Source organism: Schistocerca nitens, chromosome 5, assembly GCF_023898315.1.
Source record: "Schistocerca nitens isolate TAMUIC-IGC-003100 chromosome 5, iqSchNite1.1, whole genome shotgun sequence".
Classification (NCBI taxonomy): Eukaryota; Metazoa; Arthropoda; class Insecta; order Orthoptera; family Acrididae; genus Schistocerca; species Schistocerca nitens.
The window spans coordinates 482,813,352-482,840,400 of NC_064618.1; positions in this window are offsets into that span (position 1 = coordinate 482,813,352).

The following is a 27,049-nucleotide window of genomic DNA, read 5'->3' on the forward strand; positions in this document are numbered from 1 at the left end:
GTTAACTGCTTTACACCAGTGAGCAGGTGGTCCAAGATTTTTATGGCTATACACCATTCTGTGCCATACTCAGGCTGAGGGTGGACAGTGTACACAATTTCTCGTTATAGTATTAAAGTTAGTGTTAAAAAAGTATTCGATCTGATAACTGACTTTTATGTGTGATAATTTGGTGTTCGGTACACTTGTACGGAGTGGATCATCTGTGGAGCTTGGAATTGGGGATTGGAAATTTGTGGTAAGGTCTTATGGGACCAAATTGCTGAGGTCATCGGTCCCTAAGCTTACACACTACTTAATCTAACTTTAAACTAACTTACGCTAAGGACGACACACACCAATGCCCGCGGGAGGGCTCGAACCTCCGACGGGGGAGCCGCGCTGACCGTGACAAGACGCCTCAGACCGCGCGGCGTGGAGCTTGGAGCTCTTGTTGGGATGCGTCGCTTTTGGCAGGTAGCATTCGGGCACAATAAGAATCTGTTTCCTGTCTAGCAGTGTAGCACAGCGTGGAGCAGTCTACGACATGTGTTACTGGGAATTAGTTTAAATGTATGTTATTGAAACGTTGAAGAAATTGCGACCCGCTGGTTTGCCCATCCTCTTTTCAATCTTTCATTACATCAACTGTCACGGAGTTCTACCTTCCATAAGGGATAAAATAATGTCTCATAAATGACTCATTGGTTAAAACTACATATATTTATGAGAGGGAGATGGATGGATGACCTCTGCACCTGTGTCACTCTGCACAACTGTCACTAACTTGTGTTTCATAACGTTGAGAATTTTGTAATAGGGACTTAATGGCACGTATAAATAATAACAGGTACTGATGACACAACGTAAGAAAATTTAGCCAAGTTTTCTTAATCTTTGTATTGTTTATGTATTTGTCATTGCCATGCTGATGAAAGATACAAAACTACTTTTTAAAAAATCAATATTTTAGGTATAATTTCAAAATAATCACTTTTGTTGGCACTGGACTAACATGAGTAACTACTGTGTTCAACAAATAGAATAATACATAAAAAATTAATACTGATATTTACAATGACAACCATTCTCATAATATACAAAAGACATCGAATAAATGTTGAGTCGCGGACACAAAAAAAGACTGCCATATATGTTGAGCTTCCTTTTCTAAGGAAGACAACACACACACATTCACGCAAGCACAACTCACAAACACGGGAATTGTCTCTGGGTGGTCATGTGTGTGTACAGTTGTGCTTGCGTGAATGTGTGTGTGTTGTCTTCTTTAGAAAAAGGCCTGATGGCCGAAAGCTCAACATCTATGGCCGTCTTTTTATTGTGTCTGTCTGTAACTCAACATCTCTTCTATATGGTGTGCAGCAATCTTTCCATTTCATAATATTGCCGTTATTCCATCCTGGATTTTCCGTTGTTACACATCCGAAAAGGATATTCTTTATTTGGAGTGAATTTAAATAAAACATGAACATTAGAGTGACTTCTCTGTTTGGTGGCATTACCTTCGTTTCATGCACTAAGTCCCAGATGTAGTCCCTCCACCACAACTGTGTCCCGTCTTCCTTGGCATGTTTTATCCATAGACCGGATGTGTTGGTGAGAACGTTTACCGTGTTCTTCGTTCACATCTCTCAAATTATGTCTGAAGAAATCAATATGTGAAGGCAAGTAGTGAATTTTTATCGACGTTTTGCATTCAAGGACGTTGCAACTTTGAATTAAAACTTCTGTAAGTTCTAAGTAATTCTCGCTTCTTTCCTTGCATACAAACCAGCTTTTTTAGTGAATCCCATGCATTATGTTCTTCTAGAGCCATTACTTCCTCCAGATCTTTTGGTTGTAACATTTGCAGAATTTGAGGCCCAGTAAAAATTCCACTTTCGATTTCTGCATCAGGTATCTGGGGAAACACTTATCTTGGGCCCAGTAAAAATTCCACCTCTGGGTTTTGCATCAGATATCTGTGGAAATATTTATCTTCTAAAGTGAAGAGCTCTACAATCACTAACCTTTAATGAAGTATGTAATTCGTACCATTTTAATATGTGGAGAGGGTAACGAAAGTTGTTCCCTCGGTACAAGAGGTTCTCTAAGTACCTTATATGAGCGTGGAGTTAACCCTTCTCTCACGAGCCATTATTTCCGAAGACAGTGCTGGGCTGTTGCTCTACTATCCCAGTCCGCCTGCTTAGCTGGGTGGTAATGTGCTCTCCTCCCACGTAAGCGGACCCGCGTGCGATTCCCGGCCGGGATGGAGATTTTCCCCGCTCGGGGAGTGGGTGTTGTGTTGTCCTCATCACCATTTCATACTCATCACCGGCGCGCAAGTCGCCCTATGTCGCGTTGACTGAAATAAGACTTGCCCTTGGCAGCCGAACTTCCCCGGATGGGGCCTCCCGGCCGACGATGCCATACGTTCATTTTGTACTATCCCAAAGACAGACAATGAATACTTTCTAAACATTCTTTGAAGTCGTATAAGGAACCCAATCGTCTTAAAAGCTCGGCATAATAATCTAGAAAACAGTGGAATAATGTTGCAATTGAGTGTTATCTGGTGGTAATCTATATTACTAACAAAGAAAATGGGGATAAAACTAATAGCCAGCATGACACTGGGTGATTTCTGCTGATTATTTATCGAAGTATATGAATAAACAGTTCTGTTCTAGGTCTTTTTAAAACAAGGATATCCTAAATATTGAATTGTTGTTTTCGGAAAACTAAGGTCATTTTCGGGTTCTGCAACTCAATTTCAATCAGGAAGTGTTGTTAAAATGGCATAAACGATTTCTTGTTGTACAGGGTGTTCGAAAAATTACAGACTTTTAGGCGTTGTAGAGGGGGATTAGTGAATGATATTTTGAACTGAAACTCTTGTCCAGAAATGTACTGTTTCCATGTCACAGCCATTTATAAACATGTTGGTAACGCGACCCCTTTTACAAGTAATTGATTAGGCGTGCTCAGTATATCACTTGTCTTACAATTCCACTCATTCATAGCCAAAGAAATTGCTGGTGTACTCGTTGAAGGGTGGTGAGAAGGATATGCGATGGAGTCGCACGTTTATCTCGATAAAGGCGACGAACTGCTCTTCCATTACCGTGAGCTTCGCCATTTAGAAGGATCATGTCTGTGTATTCTGCAAACGTGTACTCAGCTACTCGTATGTTACTCACAGACACGTGAATGAGGTTCGATGGGTTCTTAGCCAAAATATTATGTACTCGCTTCACTCTGCAATTCTTAGAGGGTTATAATGGGAATTTTCGAGCACCCTTTATAGTGTAATCGCTCTTCCTTTTGTTTTTCTAAATACTTTCAAATTTGGGTTTGGACTAACACTAGCTAATGAGTAGCGTAGCTTCTTAATGAAAGAAACATTTCTCGCAGGCCCTTGTCCAGGGCCGTATACAAAGAGGGTGGGGGAGAGGGGGGCGGACTTGGAGGATCCTTACATCTCTCCCCGCCCTGCACACCCAAGGACAGTCTACTAAAAGTTTTTATATTTTTACGCATATCGATTTCCTGCTTACGCATATCGATTTCCTCCTTCCACATATCGATTTCCAAATTTCTCTGTCAACTTTCGGAAATTTCAAGTTATGTTACACGATAAATAAGTCTAATCTAAAAGCCGTAAATTCATCTAAATACCTAGGTATTGGAAGGAACACGTAGAAGATGTTGTGGGGAAGGCTAACCAAAGACTGCGTTTCATTGGCAGGACACTTAGAAAATGTAACAGAACTACTAAGGAGACTGCCTACACTACGCTTGTCCGTCCTCTTTTAGAATACTGCTACTCGGTGCTGGATCCTTACCAGATAGGACTGACGGAGTACATCGAAAAAGTTCAAAGAAGGGCAGCACGTTTTGTATTATCATGAAATATGGGAGAGAGTGTCACAAACATGATACAGGCTTTGGGCTGGACATAATTAAAAGAAAGGCGTTTTTCGTTGCGACGGAATCTTCTCACGAAATTCCAATCACCAACTTTCTCCTACGAATGCGAAAATATTTTGTTGAAACCGACCTACTATGGAGAAACGATCACCACGATAAAATAAGGGAAATCAGAGCTCGTACGGAAAGATATAGCTGTTCGTTCTTTCCGCGCGCTATACGAGATTGGAATAATAGAGAATTGTGAAGGTGGATTCTATGAACCCTCTGCCAGGTACTTAAATGTGATTTTCAGAGTATCCATGTAGATGTAGATGTTTAACTCAGGATACTTTACAATTGTTGACGGCCTGACCGGTTGTAGAAAAAGCGCCACTTCACAGTCTGTCCATAGCCGCTGCCAGCAACAAGTCCGACACGGTTCGTGAGTCCATAAACAGAACCAGCAGGTCACAGGACTTTGAGTAACACATAAAACAAGACAGAAATAAAAAGACTCTCCCAAAAAAAAAAAAAACAGCATCTCCGAATGTAGACGGCGACTGGAAGAAACTCCGTTCCCCTCCAATTACATATTTGCTTTAGTCGTAGTCTACAGACCAGTGATCGCAATCTTAGTGCTAAGTGAAATACTGATAATGTAGACTTCGATTTACATCGTGTAAACTACGAAGTTATCAAAGTTGTGAGAGTTTCTTGTTATTACAGTGCTTAGAACAATCCCACGACACACGTAAATGTCAATTTTTCGGACGAGTGCTTTTCAAATTATGTAAGAAGCGTGTCCGGAAAGTAAATAGTTTTTTTCTACCACCACCGCAGCACTAGTGTCGCAGTTCCGCACATTCTCACGCGTTTCTCTGGTCCATTGTCTTTAAATGACGACATTACAGCCGGATTGCGCCGTGATTACATTTGTTAGTGCTCTTTCAAAATGTTTAAGATAATCACCGAGCCCGCCGACTGTGAACTGCATTCTCGGATGCGGCTTTTTGAACGCAGAGAATGTTGAGCATCCATTCTTTCTCATTTGCTGTGTCAATTAAGTTTGTCATCTAGAATGAGATTTTCACTCTGCAGCGGAGTGTGCGCTGTTATGAAACTTCCTGGCAGATTAAAACTGTGTGCCGGACCGAGACTCGAACTCGGGACCTGTGCCTTTCGCGGGCAAGTGCTCTACCAACTGAGCTACCCAAGCACGACTCACGCCCCGTCCTCACAACTTTACTTCTGCCAGTACCTCGTCTCCTACCTTCCAAACTTTACAGAAGCTCTCCTGCGAAACCTGCAGAACTAGCACTCCTGAAAGAAAGGATATTGCGGAGACATGGCTTAGCCACAGCCTGGGGGATGTTTCCACAATGAGATTTTCACTCTGCAGCGGCGTGTGCGCTGTTATGAAACTTCCTGGCAGATTAAAACTGTGTGCCGGACCAAGACTCGAACTCGGGACCTGTGCCTTTCGCGGGCAAGTGCTCTACCAACTGAGCTACCCAAGCACGACTCACGCACCGTCCTCACAACTTTACTTCTGCCAGTACCTCGTCTCCGACCTTCCAAACTTTACAGAAGCTCTCCTGCGAAACCTGCAGAACTAGCACCCCTGAAAGAAAGGATATTGCGGAGACATGGCTTAGCCACAGCCTGGGGGATGTTTCCAGAATGAGATTTTCACTCTGCAGCGGAGTGTGCGCTGTTATGAAACTTCCTGGCAGATTAAAACTGTGTGCCGAATCGAGACTCGAACTCGGGACCTTTACCTTTCGCGGGCACACAGTTTTAATCTGCCAGGAAGTTTCACGTTTGTCATCTGTTATTATATTAGAACACTTCATATACTTAATTGTTATTATGGGAGGTTTACGGCGGCCTAGCTTCACGGTGGAGGGTTGGGAGAGGGAGGGTGGGAGACGGTAACAAAGTGTGCCACCACCTCTCTCCCTCCACAAGAATCAAACCGGCATGTTTTCCAGCCCTTGTCCTCCTTTCGCTGGTGTTTTTGTCCGTCAGTTGTGCGAAATGACCCTCCCACACAAAAATCTGGAAGTGAAACGAAAGCGGTGTTGGACTCGCGGTGTCAGAACAAGAGATTTACCATGGTCGAGGGAGTATCTCACGGCAGGAACACACTAACCACTTTGACTGTCCTGTGTAGCTTCTGAGAACGCTACAGGGGGCTCACCCATATTCTCCGAAGAGAGGCCAGGCCGAGACGAACTTGGCGTATATTTTTACGACACCCTTCAGCCGCAGGGGTGTTGCGGGGAGTGGAGGGGAACAGGCCCCGTCTGCCTATAGCAGTGTCGGCAGCTTTACCTGTTGTTCGAGTTCCGCGAAAACAAAAGCCAGGCACAGAATTAAGCATCGCTTAAATGTTAAACTAAAATCTTCGGTCTAGTGACATGTTTAATATAGATGCAATTACATACACAAACGGAACGTACAGCACGAAACAGTGAAGTGCAACACAGTAACACAACAGTCAACAATAACTATCTCGCACACTAACGTCAGATAAGTAACGTTCGTTACAGCCAAAAACAAATGACTACCCGTTGAAGACTTCCGACATATTCCGGCTTCTAACAATTCAAGACTTGTGGATCCGACATTGTAGTCCGGACATTTTATACAAATGGATGTACGTATAGGGTGACCAGACGTCCGGATTAATCCGGACATGCCCTCCTTTTTAGCTCTTTGTCCGGGGTCCGGGCGGATTTTTAGTGTCCGGCTTTTTCGCAAAGTTGAGCGTAATACAGTTAAATTTACAGTTCGCCCCGTTCTACTGCTCTTTTCTTAAATACTTTAACTATTGGCACAGCCTTCGTGATAAACACGCACGAAGGCGGTGTTAGTAGGTGGCACCAGGATCGTCGATGTTATCGATGATCTACCTATAAGCGAATGCAAATATCGGTTATTTAAAATTTTCGTTTCGTTCTTCGCTATGTATTGGCTTGGCTTCCTGTAGTGCACGTGTGATTGGTGAGTGTAATTATTAACCCAGTGAGTTTCGTATAATATTTGGCTATGCCTAAACGAAAGTGTACATTTTCTGATGTCCTTTCCTGCAAATATCCGGCTTTAAGAAAAGGAGTAATGAATTTGAAGCGGAATGTAAGATATGTGGAGCTGAAACGTACGTCTCAGTGGCAAATAAAGGTAAGAGATAACTCGACAGATTAACTGTCATGGTTTTATTTCATTGTTTCATGGTCATTCAATTTATTTGTATTCGGAAGGTTAAAGTACACATTACATGTCGTCAGCTGCTGCTTGAATTGTAGATGTTGGTAGCGGTGCGTCGAATGAAGGGAGGTGAATGGTCTTACGTTTCTCGCTTTGTAAACAATTCCGTGTTGTTGACTTAACAAAACAATTGACGCCACACTGTCACCACAATCAATGTTTTTAATTTTTTTATATTGCTCAGTTAACTACCACCTGACCATCATAACAGTTTACTAGTTTTACCGGTAATTTCCGGCAGTCACGTGACTTGTCCAAAGCTGACGGGTGGTATCCTCATCTGCAGTTGACCCGTTTGATGTGTCCTCTTTTTTCTTCCTTTGTCCTTTTTTGAAGCTGTTTGTCCTGCTTTTTAAACAATTGCATCTGGTCACCCTATGTACGTATGTATGTTCCACATCTTTTCCTAAACAACTGGACCGGTTTCAGTCAAACTTGGTACACAATATCACTTACTGTGTAAAAAGAATGGCTGTGGGGGTGAGTACCGCCTACCTATCAAAGGGGTGAGGGTGGAAAAGAAGCGTACAGTAGCTCACGGCGCACAAACTGAGAACGAGAGCACTTAATGACATGCAACAAACTTCACACATAATTTCAAACCTTGACGAAACTTCATTTCGCTGACAACCTCCACAAAATGCTGAAGGGGAAAATACTACGTTTCCGATGATCATGCAATAAAACTGCCGCATGAATCATGACGTTTTAACTTATTACTTATTTACTACTAACTACATTCGCGACACATTCTGCAGACAGCATTCACATATAGCACTGCATCTACCAGGAAAATTATATATTTTTACGCCACATGGTTCAGGAGACACTGAGATGCATGAAAAACTGCCGCATCATGCATGACGTTTAAAAATATTACTTCTTTGCTACTTATTCTATTCTCATTGTTTTTTGATGAACAGGAAACTCAGAAAGTTTCTTTCATACCTTTCCATAGGTGTTCAAGATGCCCCCTTAAAATACGCGGCATATGTCAATGCGGTATTCAAATTGTTCCCACACTGCAGCGAGCATGTCTTGAGTTACAGCTTCCACAACTGCTGTTATGCGATGTCTCATTCATGTTCATTGTTGATGGTGACGGAGGCACATCAACAGAGTTTTTGTAAATCCCCACAAGAAATAATCACGTACTGTCGGGTCCGGTGATCTTGGAGGTCAGTAATGTATGGCCGAATCATTTGATCCAGTACGATCGAATCCATCGCTCAGTAATCCTATGATTTAAAAATTCCTACACATCCAGATGCCAGTGTGGCGGTGCCCCATCCTGTTGGTAAATGAAGTCGTTCGAATCAGTCTACAGGGGTGGGAAAAGACTACTTCTGGAATTACAGCGGTTTTTTTTCCCTTTATTGTTATTTTTAAACCTGTTTACAGGCAGGCCAGCAGCAGCATACTATGCCGCTCTTTGGCCTCAGAGAAATACAAAAGATACAAATGAAGACATTGAGAGAAAACACATGGTGGACATAGAAACGGAGACAAACACTTTGTAAAATACATGGAGCCGTTCACGGGCGTAGAGTCCAAGATAAAATTTGTTCAGACACTTGGACACAGACAGAGACGAAAATTGTCACACGCGAACGTAGGTGCACAAAACGAATAACACTGAACCACTTAAGCACAAAACGACGGCACACACAGAACACGAGGCGTTGATCTCCGGCGCGCGAATGTTCACTAACCGTGTACGAGTCCGGGGACCTGCCAAGAGAGGAGGAGGGGGGGGGGCGGGAGAGGGAGAGCAGATGCCATGGGCAGGGGAGATAGGGGGAAGGGAGGAAGGGGGAGGGGAAGCCCAGGGGAAGAGGGGTGGAGGGAGGGGACGGGGGAAAAGGAAAGAGAAGGGAGGGAGGGTGCCTAAAGGAAAGGACACAGGAAATGGGGGGGAGGATCAAAGTTGATAGGAGGGGTAGATGGAGGGGAGGAGGACATCATCAGGGAGGGGGAGCTGGCGGAAGCCACCTTGGGAGAGGGTAAGGAGGGTGGAGAGATGGAGACCGGGTGGGACATGGGAATACAGGCGCAGCAGCGGGCGAGGGTGGGAGAGGATGGGTGAGACAAGCGGATGAGGAGGATCGAGTTTGCGGGAGGTGTACAGGATCCGTATCCTTTCAAGGAAAAGGAGGAGGTGGGGGAAGGGGATGGGATCATACAGGATCCGCGAGGGGGAGGGGAGACGGATGCGATAGGCGAGGCGGAGAGCATGGCATTCAAGGATTTGGAGGGATTTATAAAAGGTAGGGGAGCGGAGATCCAGGCCGGATGGGCGGAACAAAGGATAGGGCGGATGAGGGATTTATAGGTGTGGAGGATGGTGGAGGGGTCCAGACCCCACGTACGGCCGGAAAGGAGCTTGAGGAGACGGAGTCGGGAGCGTGCCTTGGCTTGGATTGCCTGGAGATGGGGAGTCCAGGAGAGGCGGCAGTCGAGGGTGACGCCAAGGTACTTAAGGGTGGGAGTGAGGGCGATAGGACGGCCATAGATGGTGAGATAGAAATCAAGGTGGCGGAAGGAAGGGGTGGTTTTGCCTACAATGATCGCCTGGGTTTTGGAGGGATTGACCTTGAGCAACCACTGTTTGCACCAAGCCGTGAACCGGTCAAGATGGGATTGGAGAAGGTGTTGGGAGCGCTGCAGAGTGGGGGCAAGGGCAAGGAAGGCGATGTCATCAGCAAACTGGAGGAGGTGGACAGGGGGTGACGGCGGCGGCATGTCCGCCGTATACAAAAGGTACAGAAGGGGGGAGAGGACGGAGCCTTGGGGCACACCGGCGGAGGGGAAAAAGGTGTAGGAGTCGGTGTTATGGATGGTGATGTATGAAGGACTGTGGGAGAGAAAGGAGCTGATCAGACGAATGTAGTTAATGTGAAGGGCGAAGGTTTGGAGCTTGAAGAGGAGACCGGAATGCCATACGCGGTCATAAGCTCGTTCGAGGTCCAGGGAGAGGAAGATTGCAGAGCGACGGGAATTAAGCTGGTCGGAAAGGAGATGAGTGAGGTGAAGGAGAAGATCGTCAGAAGAGAAGGATGGCCGAAAGCCACACTGGGTAACAGGAAGGAGGCGGTGCTGGCGGATATGCTGGTGGATGCGGTGGGTGAGGATAGATTCCAGGACCTTTCTGAAGACCGAGGTAAGGCTGATGGGACGGTAGGAGGAGACGGCGGACGGCGGTTTGCCAGGTTTAAGGAACATCAGGATACGGGAGGTTTTCCACAGGTCGGGGTAGTAACCGGTGGACAGGACTACATTGTAGAGCCTGGCCAGGGTGGAGAGGAAAGAGACAGGAGCTTCACGAAGATGACGGTAGGTGACACGATCGTGACCAGGAGCGGTGTTGCGTTTCGTGTGGAGTGTAGCAATGAGATCCTGTGTAGTGATAGGGGCATTGAGTTCCATGTGTGCACTGGAAACCAGGTGCGAGGGGAGGGATAGAGGTGTCAGTTCGATCGCGGACATACGGGAAGAGGGAGTAATCGAACTGGGGATCATCGGGGATGGAAAATACATTGGAGAGGTAGGAGGCAAAGTGATTGGCCTTACTAAGGGAGTCAGGGAAGGGGTGATCATCATGGAGAAGAGGATAGTAGGGGGAGGGTTTAGTTCCGGTAAGGCGACAGAAGGCTGACCAGAGCTTGGACGAGTTGATAGGTAGGGTAGCATTTAAATGGGTGCATGTCTGTCGCCAGTCCCGGCGTTTCTTAGCCGCGAGCAAATTACGAATGTGTCGCTGAAGTTGCCGGTGGCGTCGTAGTGTGTACGGGCACGCGTGCGGAGGAAGGCACAATAGAGACAGTGGGGTTCACAGAGGAGGAGGACGGCCTGTGGGGGTAAGGTAGGACGGTGGGGGTGGATGGCGACAGTAGGGACGTGGGCCTCAACGGCCTCAGACAAGGTCTGCTGGAGAAAGGAGGCGGCATGGGTTACATCATCAGGGTGGTGGTAGGTGAAAGGGTGGCTATCGACCTGGGCAGAAAGGGAATCCCAGTAGGCATTCCAGTTGGCTGGCTTGAAGGGAGGAGAGGAACCGATGCCACCACCGTAACTGGGCGGCGGAACGACTATGGATGTTGAGGTCGGCGGCGATCACGTAGGAGGAGAAGGTACGGTCAATGTGGGAGAGGAAGTCGAAGGGAATAGGGGCGTTAGGGCAGACATGGATGGTGGCGCAGGTAACGGTAAGGCCGGGGAAGAAGAGACTAAGGATCAGATGTTTGGTGGGGTTGCGAAGGAGAGGTTGGAGCCGAACGGGGATCTGGTGGTGGTGACCAATGGCAACTCCGCCACGCGCAATCGGGAGGGGATTATCGGAGCGGTGGAGGAGGTAGGGCAAAGTGTGGACGGTGTGATGGGGTTGGAGGAAGGTTTCAGTGAGGAGGAAGGCATCCACGCGGTGGGTGGCAAGGGTGTGCAGGAAGAGGTTCTTGTTGGCGGGAAGGGAGCGGATGTTGTTGAAAAGGATACGGTGCTGTCGCGCCATGACAGGGATTTAAACGAGGGTGTCAAGACGGGAGAAGGTGAAATGGGCCTGGTTGTTGGAGTAGGTGGCGTACATTTTTAGTTGGAAAACGGAACGGGTGGCGAGGGATATCTGTTGGAGGGTGTGCGGGCACTGAAAAGGATGAACATTCTGAAGGACGATGGTGAGGAATCTGATGATGTCCTCAGCGGTAGGGGGTGGGCGAAGGGAATTGCCGGGAGGGGTGGGGGCGTCCAGAGGGTGGACAGGAACAGTGAGTTCATGAGTGACAGGAGGGGGTCGGGCCTTATATTTCTGGGAGTATGTAGGATGAGGGAGGTTACAGGTATTACAGAATGGGGGGACAGGAGATTGGGGCACTGCCGTAAATAATGGGCTTGCCTACAGTGCGGGCAGGTGGGGGCCTCGTGGCACTCAGATGTCGGGTGTGCATTATACCGCAAGCACCTTTGGCAGCGGAGAGATTGAGGAGGGGAACAGGAGGGGTCAACTTTATAACGTTGGTTAAAAAGGAGGGCACCCTCCTTCAGGATACGGTCTATGGAGGGGGCGTGTTTGGAAAAGACCCGCATAAGGTGGGTGGGGCCGGCAGAGTTGTGGATGCGGCGAACCGCACGCACCTCCAGATGGGGATGTGCCTGAAGCTCCGCCAACACCTCCTCCTCCGTGATCGTCAGACTAAGCCGAGTGATCACGGCGGTGAGGGTCGGCGGGCGACGCGGAGGTTGGGGTTAGTGGGAGGGAGGCAGGGAAGAGGCAGGAGTGAGGGAGGCATGAGGGCCAAAGCAGGTGACAGGGATGCGGGAAAGGAGATCTGTGTGGAGGGTAGGGACGGGGGAGGAGATGAGCACCGAATCACGGCGAGGAGTGAGGAGGGAGATGGGGGCCCAGGAAAATTCTGGCGAAGGAAGAGGGTGAGGTTCCGGGCCTCAAGAAGGGAGGGATCAGGACGGGAGAGGAGGTAGCGGTAGGAGGAGGGGGTGGTGGAGGACGAGGAGGAGGAGGAGGGGGCAGGGACAGGCGGGGAGACATCCATGGCATCATGGGCTGGGGAAGGGGGACAAGGCGGAGCCTTTTTGGGAGTAGAGGAGGCAGGGGTGCCACTGGGGCGCTTGACGGCGGCGGAGGAGGTTTGGGGGATGGGAGTGACTGGAATGTGGCGGGGAGTGGCAGGTCCCGGTGCTGAGGTCGGCGCCGGAGATGATGAGGGCTATGGCGAAGGCGACGGTGAAGATGATGATGATGATGAAGGCAAAGGGGAGAGTTGAGCGTGGGCCGTAGCCCTCCGGGCGACCACCCTAGCGGGGGCCGCAGAAACGGAAGGAGCAAAAGGAGGGAGTGGAGGGAAGGTATCAGAGGAGGTGCAGGAGGGAGGAACCGGGGATGGGGCAACAAATAGTGAGGGAGATGGGAGAGTGAGGAGTGGGGGGATGGACTGGGGGGGAATGATGCGGCACACCACGTGATAGTGGTGGTGGCGGCGGAGGGGGATGTGTAAATGATGGCAGTGGTGGTGGTAGTAGTGGCGGTGGTGGGGGTCGTCATTACGAGAAGGGGAAAAGTACAGGACAGGACAAAGAAGGCGACGAGAAACACAGATTAGAAGGGACCGAGAAACTATGAAGGAGACTGGGGCCGAAGCCCCACTCTGCTGTTGCTGGCGGGAGAGGCGACGCTATTGCTGCTGCTGCTGGATGCTGGCTGGGACCGCAGCTGGATGCTGGCTGCTCGGAGGAACCACTGCTGGCTGCTGGCTGGGACCACTGCTGGACGCTGGCAGCTGGCAGGAACCGCTGCTGGACGCTGGCTGCTGGCAGGAACTGCTGCTGGACGCTGGACGCTGGCTGCTGGCAGGAACCACTGCTGGCTGCTGGACGCTGGCTGGGACTGCTGCTGGCAGAAACCGCTGCTGGCTGCTGGCAGGAACCGCTGATGGACACTGGCAGGAACCGCTGCTGGCTGCCGGCGGGGACAGCTGCTGGCTGCTGGCTGGACTGCTGCACGTTGACGAGCTGGCAGGCACCTGTAACACCTATCGCTTCCATTGGGGGGTAATAGGACAATCGAAGGGCGGTATTCAAACGAATTACCGCCGAAGATGAATTAAAGCGGATGCGTTCGACGTATGTATCAGACACTCGGGGACGGCCCGACGATATGCCTTTATACAAACAACCTGTCTCTCGGAATTGTACATGCCATCGTGATGTAGGAGGATCCACACCATACCTAGTACGAAAATCACGCTGAACAGTTATTACTGAACCGCACTGCGCTCAGCGTAGACACAAAACGCATTCTTTTGCCCGATACCATTTTTACTACAACTGAAGTGGGTACACACTGCTGCTACCTAGCGGAAACCATGTAAAATTCGAGAATTTGCTCTTTCCAACAGTACGTTGATCACGCACATATCTCAAATATCATAATAGTTTTTTTTTTTTTTAAATCGGTTGATTCTTTTTCACACAACCTGTATTATTGAGCGACACACAGTTCAGGAGACTTGACGTCATAAACATGAGCCGGGTGAAAACGAAACTACAAGGCGAATTTCAATACAGATACAGGGGAAACATGTGTACAAATATGTGTGAAATACATATGTTTTTGGATAGGGTCTGCCTTTAGCGAAACACAGTTTTGTTTTTTAACCTAAACATGTTTCACTGCAGTTGCAGCATCTTCAGTGGGCTTTTATTTTATGACTGTTAAAGATAAAGAATGTTATTTACTGTTTGTAAACATGTAAATAACTAATGAGGAGGTATTGAATAGAATTAGGGAGAAGAGGAGTTTGTGGCACAACTTGACAAGAAGAAGGGACCGGTTGGTAGGACATGTTCTGAGGCATCAAGGGATCACAAATTTAGCATTGGAGGGCAGCGTGGAGGGTAAAAATTGTAGAAGGAGACCAAGAGATGAATACACTAAGCAGATTCAGAAGGATGTAGGTTGCAGTAAGTACTGGGAGATCAAGGAGCTTGCACAGGATAGAGTAGCATGGAGAGCTCCATCAAACCAGTCTCATGACTGAAGACCACAACAACAACAAACATGTAAATATTAGTTTTTTAATCGTAATTACAGATATTTAAAGAAGCACATAAAATTATGAATTCATACTTTTTACCACATGGTGTGGTTTTCCTGATGTATTATGTTTCTACAGCGACTGTTTTTTTTCAGTTTGTCATCTGCAACCACTTACACCTTAAAGTAAACAAATTATTTAAGCCAAAGTTACGATTTGACAATTATTGTGGCTAAACTTGAAATTAATTAATTCTGCTTGTGTTTCTATTTACATTATGTTTCACTTACGTTTTCTTTCTTGTCGTCTTGTTCACTGTGAAACAGTTTATATTGAGCTGTCACTGTTACACTGTTTACCAGCTGTAAAAACACACATGGCAGACAGTGGAACAGTTGAAGGTGTAAAAACAAGATGACTGACAGTGGAACAGTTGAAGGTGTTCCTGGCGGATGTTCTGAATCTTTCAGAGGTGTGTGTATGTGCATTTTGTGTGTGTGTGTGTGTGTGTGTGTGTGTGTGTGTGTGTGTGTGTGTGCGCGAAAAGGGGAGGGAGGGAGAGAGAGAGAGAGAGAGAGAGAGAGAGAGAGAGAGAGAGACAGTAGGTTTGAAGATCTTTTGTGCATATGTGTGTGTGTGTGTGTGTGTGTGTGTGTGTGTGTGTGTGTGTGCGCCTGTGTGGAGGGGGGGGAGGGGCGTGAGAAGTGCTATAGGTTGGTCTTATCTAATAATTATTTGAAGGCAGAGGAGTTCCATTGCAGAGAGCTGTGTAATCATTTATCACCTGTTTTCCTTCCACTATGGCTTTTTGTATTTGATAATTTTCTTCAATAATTAGTTTTTGTAGGGGGCTGTTGCTGCATTTGAGAATTTTCAAATCAGTATTGATGTTTGTTGGGTTATGTTGCTTGTCCATAAGGTGTTCAGCAAATGAGGAATGACAGCTGTTACTTTTTAATGCTCTTCTATATTCTTTGTATTTGGTATTAAAGTTTCTGCTTGTGTGTCCTATATAAAAAACCATAGTGGAACGAAAACAAGTCATAAATTATAGTGTTTCACAGTGAAGAAGATGAGGAAATACAGGGTGTTACAAAAAGGTACGGCCAAACTTTCAGGCCGGCCGAAGTGGCCGTGCGGTTAAAGGCGCTGCAGTCTGGAACCGCAAGACCGCTACGGTCGCAGGTTCGAATCCTGCCTCGGGCATGGATGTTTGTGATGTCCTTAGGTTAGTTAGGTTTAACTAGTTCTAAGTTCTAGGGGACTAATGACCTCAGGAGTTGAGTCCCATAGTGCTCAGAGCCATTTGAACCATTTGAACCAAACTTTCAGGAAACATTCCTCACACACAAATAAAGAAAAGATGTTAAGTGGACATGTGTCCGGAAACGCTTAATTTCCATGTAAGAGCTCATTTTAGTTTCGTCAGTATGTACTGTACTTCCTCGATTCACCGCCAGTTGGCCCAATTGAAGGAAGGTAATGTTGACTTCGGTGCTTGTGTTGACATGCGACTCATTGCTCTACAGTACTAGCATCAAGCACATCAGTACGTAGCATCAACAGGTTAGTGTTCATCACGAACGTGGTTTTGCAGTCAGTGCAATGTTTACAAATGCGGAGTTGGCAGATACCCATTTGATGTATGGATTAGCACGGGGCAATAGCCGTGGCGCGGTACGTTTGTATCGAGACAGATTTCCAGAACGAAGGTGTCCCGACAGGAAGACGTTCGAAGCAATTGATCGGCGTCTTAGGGAGCACGGAACATTCCAGCCTGTGACTCGCGACTGGGGAAGGCCTAGAACGACGAGGACACCTGCAATGGACGAGGCAATTCTTCGTGCAGTTGACGATAACCCTAATGTCAGCGTCAGAGAAGTTGCTGCTGTACAAGGTAACGTTGACCACGACACTGTATGGAGAGTGCTACGGGAGAACCAGTTGTTTCCGTACCATGTACAGCGTGTGCAGGCACTATCAGCAGCTGATTGACCTCCACGGATACACTTCTGCGAATGGTTCATCCAACAATGTGTCAATCCTCATTTCAGTATAAATGTTCTCTTTACGGATGAGGCTTCATTCCAACGTGATCAAATTGTAAATTTTCACATTCAACATGTGTGGGCTGACGAGAATCCGCACGCAATTGTGCAATCACGTCATCAACACAGATTTTCTGTGAACGTCTGGGCAGGCATTGTTGGTGATGTCTTGATTGGGCCCCATGTTCTTCCACCAACGCTCAATGGAGCACGTTATCATGATTTCATACGGGGTACTCTACCTGTGCTGCTAGAACATGTGCCTTTACAAGTACGACACAACATGTGGTTCATGTACGCTGGAGCTCCTGCACATTTCAGTCAAAGTGTTCGTACGCTTCTCAACGACAGATTCGGTGACCGACGCAATGGTAGAGGCGGACCAATTCCGTGGCCTCCACGGTCTCCTGACCTAACCCCCTTGACTTTCATTTATGGGGGCATTTGAAAGCTCTTGTCTAGGCAACCCCGGTACCAAATGTAGAGACTCTTCGTGCTCGTATTGTAGACGGCTGTGATACAATACGCCATTCTCCAGGGCTGCATCAGCGCATCAGGGATTCCATGCGACGGAGGGTGGATTTCCTGTAACAAAGTGTTTGAAGTCACGCGGGTACGTTCTGTTGCTGTGTGTTTCCATTCCACGATTAATATGAGCCGGCCGGTGTGGCCGAGCGGTTCTAGGCGCTGCAGTCTGTAACCGCGCGACCGCTACGATCGCAGGTTCGAATCCTGCCTCGAGCATGGATGTGTGTGATGTCCTTAGGTTAGTTAGGTTTAAGTAGTTCTAAGTTCTAGGGGACTGATGACCTCAGATGTTGAGTCCCATAGTCCTCAGAGCCATTTGAACCATTTGATTAATATGATTTGAAGAGAAGTAATAAAATGAGTTCTAACATGGAAAGTAAGCGTTTCCGGACACATGTCCACATAACATATTTGCTTTCTTTGTGTGTGAGGAATGTTTCCTGAAAGTTTGGCTGTACCTTTTTGTAACACCCTGTATAAGACATAAGTGAAACATAATGTAAATAGACACACACAGATACACAGAATTAATTAATTTCAGGCATAGCCATAACAATTGTAAAATCGTAATTTTAGCTTAAATAGTTTGTCTACTTTAAGGTGTAAGTGGTTGCAGGCGACAAACTGTGAAACAAAACAGTCACTGTAGAAATATTATACATCAGGAAGCCACACCATGTGGTAAAAAGGTATGAATTCATAATTTATGTGTTTCTTCAAATATCTGTAATTACGATTTAAAAACTGATATTTACGTGTATACAAACAGTAAAGAACATTCTTTATCTTTAACAGCCGTAAAATAAAAGTCCACTGAAGATGCAACTGCAGTAAAACATGTCTGGGTTAAAAAAGAAAATTGTGTTTTTCTAAAGGTGGACCCTGTCCAAAAACATATGTATTGTTAGAGCAAACACAGGAAAAAAGAGCTTCAAACCCAAGATGATTATGTGTGAAATATGTTAAATATATGTGACCTGTATGTACGTGGGCAAATCCACAGGTAAAAAGCTTGTAAGATGGCAAGAATTATGCCCCTTACATGAAGTCATTAAAGATCACCTAACTCACGTTGAGCGAACAGTAGGGCTGAACAAAAATGACTGACAAGGCACAATGCATCTTGTAGAGGGTATAGTATCGATGTATTGGAATAATTAATGTCGGGTGATAGTTTTAAAGTAATTTGCACGACATGAAAGCTTTGTGGAAACGCGCCGATTTACTGGAGGCTAGTTTACTCCAGGGAAGTATTCGAGTTGACCGCGGCGCGCGGCTGGGGAGCGGTGAAGGGAAGCGACAATAGGCAGCTTAGGGCAGCTCAAACTCTTGAGAAAGCGGTAATGGGGCACGGCCTCCAGCTGCCTTAAGATGAGTGACAGTGAGGGGGGTGGTGGTTGACCCCATGCTGGTGTACTGGGAAGCAGACGCAGACAGAGAACTTGTACGCCTGTTGATAAATGTCCGTCATTCCGTTTTCAGTGAAATATGCGAGAAAGCAATGCAAAGCTACGTGGAGCGGTCAACAGAGGTCACAATATGCATGTTCGTGATTATAGCAACTTCACGCTGAATTCACGGTCCACAGAGTCTGAAGTAAATTAGGTAAGGAGCGACAGAATGAAATACACCGGCCTCCGATGAGAACGTAGGACCAAGGAATTTGAAGTACTCTCCTGGGAGTCAGAATTCTGGAAAAATTGGTGTTTGTGCAGACGCTAACCTTGATGGGTGGCCTGAGAGGAGCTAAATAGCAGAAGTTGAGAGGAAGGGAAATTTTGTGGGAATTTGTTCACTTCCCAGAGCAGGCATTGATAGCGCTGGGAAGCGACGCCTAATTACAATTGGCGTAAGTGATTTTGCTGGAGGGGAAACCGAGGCAAAGAGCGGACTGTGAGAAGTCTCCATAGGGGTCTTCCGTTCCCAGCTTGCCTAGAGTGCGGATGTGGCGTTCTTTATTCAGCTTGCCTGAGAAAGAGTGAGCATCTCTGCAGTTTAGGACTTAGCAAATGGATCGATTTGCTTGGAGATAGGAAGTTTTGGTTCAGCTACATATTGAGCAAGATAGCTAGGAGTGAATAGATGAGCGCAGCCTTGCAGCACCACGAGGTCAGCCGACATCCGCACAACTACACCGCTCCGCCACGCTGAATTCGGTGACATTGCACCCGCTCCGGGTTGAATTAGGCCACTGATTAATTTGTTGGATCACGTCGGCAAAGTTTCCATGAGGGTTTCATGAGCCGTGTATTGGCGAATTCCTCTCGCACTTCGCATTACGCCTGGGTCAGTCGATAGGAATTACTTTTGATTTATCGCGCTTTACTCCACGCAAACGCAATTTATTACCACTGCCTGTTAGGAGAGTCATGTAATGTAATGTTTGAAGGTCGTGAGTTAAAATAAATCTGTGCTAATCGACTGCATCTGTTTTTAATCAAGTAGTTGAAATCCCAAGTCACTTTCTTAATTAATTTTATGTTCACCATTTGCATCTGGTGTTCAATAGTTGAAAATAACATCAATATGCACCCCTTTTTAACTAAAAGGGATCAATTCTGAACCAATTAATGTCAACACTGCCATCGCAGTTCAATCAGGAGTCACAGGGCCTTATTACTTTCTTTGCATTATCCGACATTGCGGCAGTTTTGCACTCTCTGTTGATCTGTTAGTCAATTACCTGGGGTGAACACACACCAAAACCAGATAAGTGACGGGTGGGGTGTTACAAGCTCCTGCTAAACACCTGTAGCGATTTCGACGAAATTTGGTTCACAGACAGAGAGGGGGAAGGAGGAGATAGTCATAGATAGGTGGGAGGAAGAGATAAGAGGAAATGGATAGGTAGTTAGTGGTGTAGGAGGTGGATGGAGAGTGTGGTTGGAGGAGATGGACGGAGAGTGTGGTTGGAGGAGATGGACGGAGAGTAGGGGAAGGAGGAGATGGACAGAGTGAGGATGGAGCAGGAGATGGACTAATAGAAGACTGGAATCAATACATACCCAGGTAACACCGGGTACTCAGCTGACCTGTTATACAAAGCAAATTATAAATGCATACAAACATGAAGAGCGAATGCAAAGTACTCTGTATTCAAAAGTTGGACTTTCACGTAATTTAAACGTGTCAAGTAATGTGGATGAAATTGTTTTCTGTGCTAAAGACTTTAATAACACAAAATTTTATGATTGGTGGTTGTGGGAGGGCAGTAATTACAGGTTTTATTCGTAAATAATTCATGAAAGATGTATAAAAATGATTTGTTTGCTATGTCTGTTTGTTCGCTGAATTTAAATTTAAAGTTCTTCAAGGAGATCCATTTTGTTTCCTTTGTTGACAATGTGTATAATTTGAATGTTGGCTTTAATACCTGTGACAGGAGTGATTACTTTCTTTCAAATGTTTTGCAGAGATTAATTTATCAGAGCTTTTGAGCCGAAAGGCATCCATGTGTTCCCAGTACCTTTCAGGGAAAGTTCTTCCTGTCCGGCCATCATAGAACTAGTAAACGCCTGACTTGCAGTGACACTAGCTATTTTCTTGATGCAGTGGATGATGTGCTATTGTAACTTAAACTTGCTATTAGTGCTTAAGCTTATTCGGATACCAGTGTCACTCACCGTTATCTGGAGTTTACTTAGGACTAAGATTCAGAAAGCGGTTGTTCTAGGACTGGCGAGAGGAATTTTCGCGGGCATCAGAAATCAAAGGCAGTCACTATGCACTAATTCATCCCACACGATTCCAAGAGTACCATGGTAGAAAACGCACAAACATCAAGCAGCTTCATGACAGTTCTAACAGGGCTGAAATTTAATGATTGCAAATTCAACAATCACCTCTATTGGCTCAACCTAAGCGTCACCCCCTCTATGTCTTTGCGAAGAGGAAGAAAATCCAAACCACGTGTGCCTACGATGTCCTTGGGACATGTGTCACATAAACGTACTTGAAAGTAATCTTCGGGTTCTTTGTCATCAATTCCCAAGCAGCCTCCAAACGTTGTTAGCAACGATATAGCGACATATAAACTGCTATAAGAGTTCGTCAACACTGCCGACATCAAGATATAGTTCCCCGGGCTACTAATCTAATGCTGTTGGCAGTTACGATGCGCAATTAACTGACAACATTCCCACGTGCTACTCAGCAAAATACCGAACGCTCAGCCTCTAAATATGTCACTATGTACCTCCTACATGTTTTTGTTCGAATACTTTTGTAACTATATGTACGTCTGTAATATCCAAATCTGGTTCTTGCAAACTGTTCTCCTGTTCTACCTAGATGGTCCTTACACACCTGCACAAATATTCAATGTTCAATTATCTACCCGCAGCTTTTGAAACGGTTCGTGCAGGATATACAACAGAACATTTTACTATTACTGTAGATAAATAGCCATTAATATGGACTGAATTCGGAATATCCCAAATGTGTACCAACGGCGATTTATCATTTCTTCTTGTGTCACCAGTAGGATTTCGACAGTGGGCCAAGGTTCGATTTACGGCCGGCTTGAAGATTTTCTCTGTTCGGGGACTGGGTGTTGTGTTGTCCTCATCATCATTTCATCACCACCGACGCGCAAGGCGCCCGATGCGGCGTCACCTGAAATAAGACTTACAACCCGGCAGCCGAACTTCCCAGGTTAATGCCTCCAGGCCGTCGATGCCACACGATCTCATTTTTTCCTGTGTATCCCGCATTACATTTTCATCTTGTTTACTCCTTTGAGTATAGTGGTTGTAATCTTATTTTATGTCGGAATCATTCCTTTGTTAAGCCTATGTTACTTCGTACCAGAGTACGACTTAAACTAATGTCTATTTTGAATTGTCAAAACAAACTGTATTATAATATTTCCATTGTTGAGATGGCTGTATGAGCACTAAGATTGTAAAAATAGGTCTGCAGACTACGGCAATGTGTTACCATTGCCCAGACTCTTAGCTTTTATGCTACTACATTCTCCGAAAGTTATTTGAAAGATTTTGGAAATTAATAGACACAAAAATTCAAAATTTCTCCTTTTTTTTCTTCTGGTAATTTACAATATCCACAGAGGTATTACAGAATATCTGTATGCTGAATAGATTCATCTAATGAAACCTCTTTATTTCCAAATAGCGCAAATCCAACGTACACTAACGAAATTAAACGCCGTTCATTCCATCTGGATGGAATAACAACTGACAGCAATGTGAGAATCTACTGACGCATGGTAGGAATCTTATACAGGGCGGGTCGGGCGGGAGGGGGGGGGGGGGTGTTCGGATCACGCATTTACTTCAAACTTCTTATTCTGTTAACAATCCATTAGGACGACAGAATGTGCAAGTATGAAGGCGTACTACTCACACTAGTTCGAGAATATCGCAAAAGAAGTTTTATGCGTCAATGAAGTACTGGTGCGCTGCGACCCTGACCACGAGCTGGTGTTTAGCATTCAGCTCCGTAATGGATGGATCACTGGATCGAGTCCCGCCCGTTTTTTAATTTGGATTTTTTCCAACACTAGTCATGTTATTTCGTATCTATTACATTTGAAAGGTAATATGATGAAAAAAAAACAGTGTATTTGCATGAAGTTTTACTGAATTTCCAATGTTATTTCTCTGTTTACTATTTTTGTTATTACAACAAATATTACGCGACTTTTATTTCTGTGGGCAAGTTAAAAACTTTATCAAGCGCGCTCAAACTTGTTCATATTTGATTGACAACGAACGAGAAATTGCTTCGCGTGAAGATACTATTAAAATACATTCAATCGCACATCGCCAAGTTTCGGCACTGATATTTACGAATATGTCGTGTTTCGGATCGTTTGCATCCGAATTATCGTAAGAAAGAGAATTTTTTCAAAATGTCGAAGAACTTTGATTTTGACAAACTGCCTGTTGGCTTCTGTCTCGGGTTCTTCGGCCGACGTTCATCTAATGATGAACGTCGGCCGAAGAACCCGAGACAGAAGCCAATAGGCAGTTTGTCAACAAGTGGCCACGAAAGCCTTAACAATTTAGCTTTGATTTTCCTCAGAAAATATGAAGATTTCTTGCACATGCGAGAAAATTGTATTCATTCGATATAGTAGATGCCATTTTAATTAATGTTTTCTGTGTCTATATGAAAAATATAATCCTGCAACTTGTATTGTTGAAAGCACATCCGACGATTAATAGTACATTACCCTCCTATTCTGGCATATTGTAACTCATTGTATTACTGAATAAAGTTATTTACACCTTTATTTACCGATGTTCGACTTGTGTTTTCCAAGCCTGTCCCTCGTCCTTGAAAAATATGTGTGCAGATCGAAGCGTCCAGGTGCAAAGCAGTTCTCGATATCTTACCCGACAGCAGATATAAGGGATTTAAGAAATGAAGGCACATATACATTTTCAGGAAAACATTATGCGTTTGATCGTTTACTTGTCGATAATCATAAATATATTTGTCTTGATAGTAAAAATTAGAAAACTACCAAATAATATTGGAAATTCAGTAACAGTTCAATGTCTTTTTGTCATATTGCCTTTCAAATGTAAATTGTACAAAATAATATATAATTAGTGTGGAAAAAAATATAAATTAAAAAAGTGAGCAAGACTCAATCCAGCAATCCACCGATTACGGAACCTGAATGCAAAACAATATCGTGCTCAGAGTCGCAACGCACAGGTTCATCGTTGATGCATAAAAATTCTCATGCAATTTTTTAGAAATCGATTAGAAAGTATGCCTTACTACATTGGTGTCCATAATTAAAGCAACAAACGAGAATTTTGCCAGGTTGCGTCTATTTTGCCACAAAACAGTATAAACAGGTGATAACAAAGTAGAAACAAAGAATGCAGTATGTTGACAACTGCAACATGCATAACAATTGATGAAAATGTTCTTCGTTTTTTCCACACGCACACGTTCCAACAACTGGCTGAATGCACTCACTATGGGATATAACCACCTCCGGTAGTAATACGACAGAGCATGGTTCATCAGTGTCATGTTGAGGCAATAACACCCATTCTTCCTGCGGAGATGGTCGCAAGCCTTAGAGAGTGGCTGGTGGATGCTGACGTGATGCAAACCGTCTCCCTACTGCACTCCAGACATGCTCTACGGGATTCAGATAGGGAGAGTGGGTAGGCCACGTCATGTATGCAGTATCTTCCGTTTCCAAGGAAACATCAACCAATCGTGCTCTATGAGGTCGAGCATGATCGTCCATTAGTACGAAGTCTGGGCGCACAGCGCCTCCCAAGATCTCGTAACGATACCTGACAGCAATTAAACCTTTCCGATTCAGCCATACAATTTCATAAAAAGGTGTTCGAGTGGTCAACATAATCCCTGCCCACATCATTACGGATCCTCCTATACATCGGTCTCTTTCCACAATTATTGGATTCCAAAATCGTGTTCTACGCGCCCTTCAGATGCGGATCCGTCGAGAATCACTCTCCAGGCCAGATCGGAACTAATATTGGCCCACTGTTCGACCATTATACAACACGTCCAGGGGATGCTGCGACGTGAGATGCCAGATGCAGTGCGGTAGTAAGGCGCTACCGTCGTGCCCTTACAGTCAAATAACGGCCCACTCTTCCTGACGTCACACGTGGTCGGCCCTGTCCTCCAGGATACAGTTTCGGTCTCTTTAGACAGTCGCCTCATCCGGGAACCAACAGAACGATTCACATTAAGCCATCGGGCCACATCAGTTTGCGACTCTTCTCCTTCCTTTGTTCCTACGGTCCTCCACAGCAGAGAGTCTGTAGGGGTCTTATCTGTGCCACACTGCACCGTCTGTGACTGTACACAGCGATTGTGGATGTGGCACTACGCTACAAAGACTGCCCCAATTAATAGATGCCCTGACGTCATTGCTGGCGCGGTTGTCCGTTGATCGGAATGCCATCTTCCGTGCAGAACACAATCGTAACTAAATCTGTTGACAGTTCGTATGATTATATCGTGTATTAGACACAGGACGAGGAAATTGCAGTTTGTTGATTTAATTTTGGACACCAGTGTATAAATTAAAGATTTGGCAGATAGTATTGGTTGGAATTTCAGATTTTTCGCAGATGATTCAGTTACCTATGAGGAAATTCTAGCTGGTAAAATATCCACTTAGATCTGAGCAGCCGGCCGCTGTGGCCGAACGGTTCTAGGCGCTTCAGTCCGGAACCTTGCTGCTGCTGCGGTCGCACTTTCGAATCCTGCCTCAGGCGTGGATGTGTGTGATGTCCTTAGGTTAGTTAGGTTTAAGTAGTTCTAAGTCTAGGGGGCTGATGACCTCAGATATTAAGTCCCATAGTGCTTAGAAACACTAACGCGAATTCTTTACAGACGAATGGAAAAACTGGTAGAAGCCGATCTCGGAGAAGATCAGTTTGGATTCCGTAGAAATATAGGAACACGTGAGGCAATATTGACCTTACGACTTATCTTAGAAGAAAGACTGAGGAAAGGCGAACCTACGTTTCTAGCATTTGTAGACTTAGAGAAAGCTTTTGACAATGTTGACTGGAATACTCTCTTTCAAATTCTAAAGGTGGCAGGGGTAAAATACAGGGAGCGAAAGGCTATTTACAATTTGTACAGAAACCAGATGGCAGTTATAAGAGTCGAGGGGCATAAAAGGGAAGCAGTGGTTGGGAAGGGAGTGAGACAGGGTTGTAGCCTCTCCCCAATGTTATTCGATCTGTATATTGAGCAAGCAGTAAAGGAAACAAAAGAAAAATTCAGAGTAGGTATTAAAATCCATGGAGAAGAAATCAAAACTTTGAGGTTCGCCTATGACATTGTAATTCTGCCAGAGGGAGCTCGCATCTGTGACATAATCCAAGATGGCCACCGTGACATCAGCTGATGACACAAGTACTGTTATCCAGGATGGCAGCAAACAGTGTGTTCACCACGAGGTCTGGACCTAGTACACAGTACTGCGACCAGAGAGCGCTGTCCTCTGTTCCCTGACGTAATCCAAGATGGTGGGGGAAAATGGCAGGAAACAGTGTGGTCGCCATGGGGTCCAGCGTCCAACTGACCTAGAATACAGTACCGCCACCAAGGGCGCTGTCGACCATTCCGTGATGGCTGTCTGTTGGTGGAGGGGAAGGGTCTCATAACAGGAAATTCAAGGGTATATTGTTTATTTATAAAAAATCAGTCTGTTGGGGTTGGATTTCTCTTGCTCATCATTCTCTGCTGTTTGGAAACTTGTAGGGCTTGTAACAAGTAATTACATGGAGTAAAAATTTTGCATAACCTAAAGTTCGGCACTGTACTCTGGACTTTGTCAGCACTTAACCTTTATTCTCATAAGTGGTTTTCCATATCACCCCCACTTCCTTAAAATATTCTACCACCTTTGATAGCAAATTAGGTAATTAGTTATGTCCTCCCATCATTTTCTGGTACACTTTTCGAATTTCACATGCTTTTGAACGCCATTTATGGCGCATTCTTCTTTGTCACCCTCCCATTAAAACTATTGTACTGTGCTTTACATATAAATTATGCAAATTAACCTACTGTTCTGCATTTAACCTGCTGTTCTGCTCCATGTCACCCACTCACACACACTCTCCCCTTCACTATTGTACCACTAACACCACATTGATATAAAAAATTTACGCAAATTAATTAAATTGGTATTCTTCACATGTATGGGGTAGTTAATTCGCAGCATCCTATGGTTGGTGAAATCGATGGAATACAGTTCAAACAAAAGATCGCTAGTAAAAAACA